At 45.1% G+C, this 2,637-nt stretch overlaps 1 pseudogene; it reads right to left on the reverse strand.

Annotated features, from left to right (window-relative positions):
- Positions 1–1,518: 1,518 nt before the first annotated feature.
- Positions 1,519–2,092, reverse strand: LOC100593247 (annotated as a pseudogene).
- Positions 2,093–2,637: the final 545 nt, after the last annotated feature.

Here is a 2,637-nt window from a genome sequence, read left to right on the forward strand (position 1 = left end):
TACCATTTCTGTTTTCCAAGTGAAGCAAGAGAGGTAGTAAGAGGTGATAATAAACCCACATCACTGAAGTAATTTGTATATTTATTCAACAAATATCTATAAATAACAGCAGTGTTACAATGAGGACCCAGATGCATGACTCTGCCAAGTCCCCTCTCCACCATCTGACTTGGGTCTGCTCTTCTCAAGAAATGAATAAAAATCATGTCCAGGGCAATTGATAGAGCTATTTAAGTATGTATTGTCCCACAGTTGTAGGAGATTCTAAAGAATAAAAAGCTAATTCTCCTCTCTTCCAGCCTCCTGCAAGAGCCAAACTCTTAAATTCTTGGATCCAGGATTTTTTGCCCAGCCCTCGCACACCAACCCTCACTCCCCAACCCTCCATCACTCCCTTCTTTAGGGAGGGAGGTTAAGAGCTTCCCTGTTGCAGAGGCTACTCCAGTTTTTGCCCTTGAGGCGGGCAAGCTAGAGCTGCTTCCTGGGAGCAATGGTGAGAGTGGCCCAAATGTGAGTTAAAGACATACAGATAGTAACTGAACACATGAAAGGACATTCAAAATTGCTAGCCAGCGCCAAGCGTAGTGGCTCTGTCTGTAATCCCAGCATTTTGAGAGGCTGGGGCAAGAAGATTGCTTGAGTCCAGGAGTTCAAGACCAGCCTGGGCAACATAGAGAGACCTCATCTCTTAAAAAAAAAAAAAAAAGCTGAACATAGTAGCATGTGTCTGTAGTACCAGTTACTTGGGAGGTTGAGGTGGAAGGATCACTTGAGCCTGGGAGCTCAAGGCTGCAGTGAGCTGTGATCATGCCACTGCACTCCAGCCTGGGCAACAGAGTAAGACTCTGTTTCAAAATAAAAAATTGCTGGCCATTTGGGAAATTCAAATTAAAACCATAATGACATGCTATTACACACTTAGTAGAATGACTAAAATAAAAACATCAGCAGTACTAAATGCTAGCAAGCATGCAAAGAAACTGGATTGCTCATACATTGCTGGTGGGAATGTTAAATGATACAGCCACTGTGGAACTATGTGTGGCAATTTCTTAAAAAGTTCTACATATATTTACCAAATGATCCAGCAATTACATTCCTGAGCATTTATCCCAGAGAAATGAAAGCTTATATTCACAAAAAAACTTGCATACACATATTTATTTGTAATAACCTCAAACTGGAAACAACCTAAATGTCCTTCAACAGGTGAATGGTTAAACTGTGGTACATCCATACAATGGAATACTACTCAGAAAGAAAAAGGAATGAACTGTTGTTATACACAACAGCTTAAATGGCTCTCAAAGGCATTATGCTGAGTGAAAAAAGACAATTTTGGCTGGGTGTGGTGGCTCATGCCTGTAATCCCAGTGCTTTGGGAGGCCAAGGTGGGAGGATCAGATCACCTGAGGCTAGGAGTTTGAAACCAGCCTGGGCAACATAACAAGACCCTGTCTCAATTTTTTTTTTTCCAGTTGTCAAATGATCCTTTATTGAAATTATTTTCCTTTGTGCTTAACTGGCTGGGCATTCCACAGCACCACTGTTGATGTCATCTATGATGTCATGAGGGTGGCGGCCATCAACATTACAGCTCACAGACTGGGCAGTCCCCAGGATCTCTTTAATGGTTCCAGAGAGTTCTGTGGCTAAGGATCGGTGCCGCATCTGTCGAGCAATGTTGATGATCTCATCAAAAGTGATATTCCCACGGTGTTTAATGTTTTTCTGTTTCTTTCTGTCTCTTGGTGGTTCCTTGAGGGCTTTGATGATCAGGGCAGAGGCAGAAGGCACCACCTCAATCTGGGCCTGTCTGTTCTGAATGGTCAGTTTCACTGTAATCCTCAGGCCCTTCCAGTCACCCTTTGCCTTGGCAATGTCATCACCAACCTTTTTTGGAGACAGACCCAGGGGGCCGACCTTGGCGGCCAGGGCAGAAGGCACCGACTTCACCTCTGGTGCACCTCAGGTATACGACTTTGATCTCGCTGGGGTCGAACTTCGGCGGCATGGTGGAGGCGGCTGGTGTCAGATGAACCCGGATTCGGGACGACCGAAGAAAGTTGCACCTTGGCCTCCTCCGAGCTGAAAGCCCAGTTTTGTTGTTGTTGTTGTTGTTGTTTTGAGATGGAGGCTTGCTCTGTCACCCAGGCTGGAGTGCAGTGGTGCGATCTCAGTTCACTGCAAGCTCCGCCTCCCGGGTTCATACCAATCTCCTGTCTCAGCCTCCTAGGTAGCTGGCACTACAGGCGCCTGCCACCATGCCCGGCTAATTTTTTGTATTTTTAGTAGAGACGGGGTTTCACTGTGTTATCCAGGATGGTCTTGATCTCTTGACTGCGTGATCCGCCCGCCTCAGCCTCCCAAAGTGCTAGGATTACAGGTGTGAGCCACCACACCCAGCACAAAAAAAATTTTTTTAGAAAGAAAAAAGCCTATTTCAAAATGCTGCGTGCTCTATGATCCCATTTATATAACATTCTTGAAATGGCCAAATTATAGAGATGAAGAGCAGATCAGTGGTTGTCAAACACTAGGGAAGGAGGGGGGGAGCGTGTGAGTATAATAGGGTAGAGGAAGTGACAGAACAGTTCTTTGTCTTAATTGTGATGTGGGCTACATAATCCTATAGCT

The sequence above is a fragment of the Nomascus leucogenys genome, chromosome 22a (genome assembly GCF_006542625.1).
Source record: "Nomascus leucogenys isolate Asia chromosome 22a, Asia_NLE_v1, whole genome shotgun sequence".
NCBI lineage: Eukaryota > Metazoa > Chordata > Mammalia > Primates > Hylobatidae > Nomascus > Nomascus leucogenys.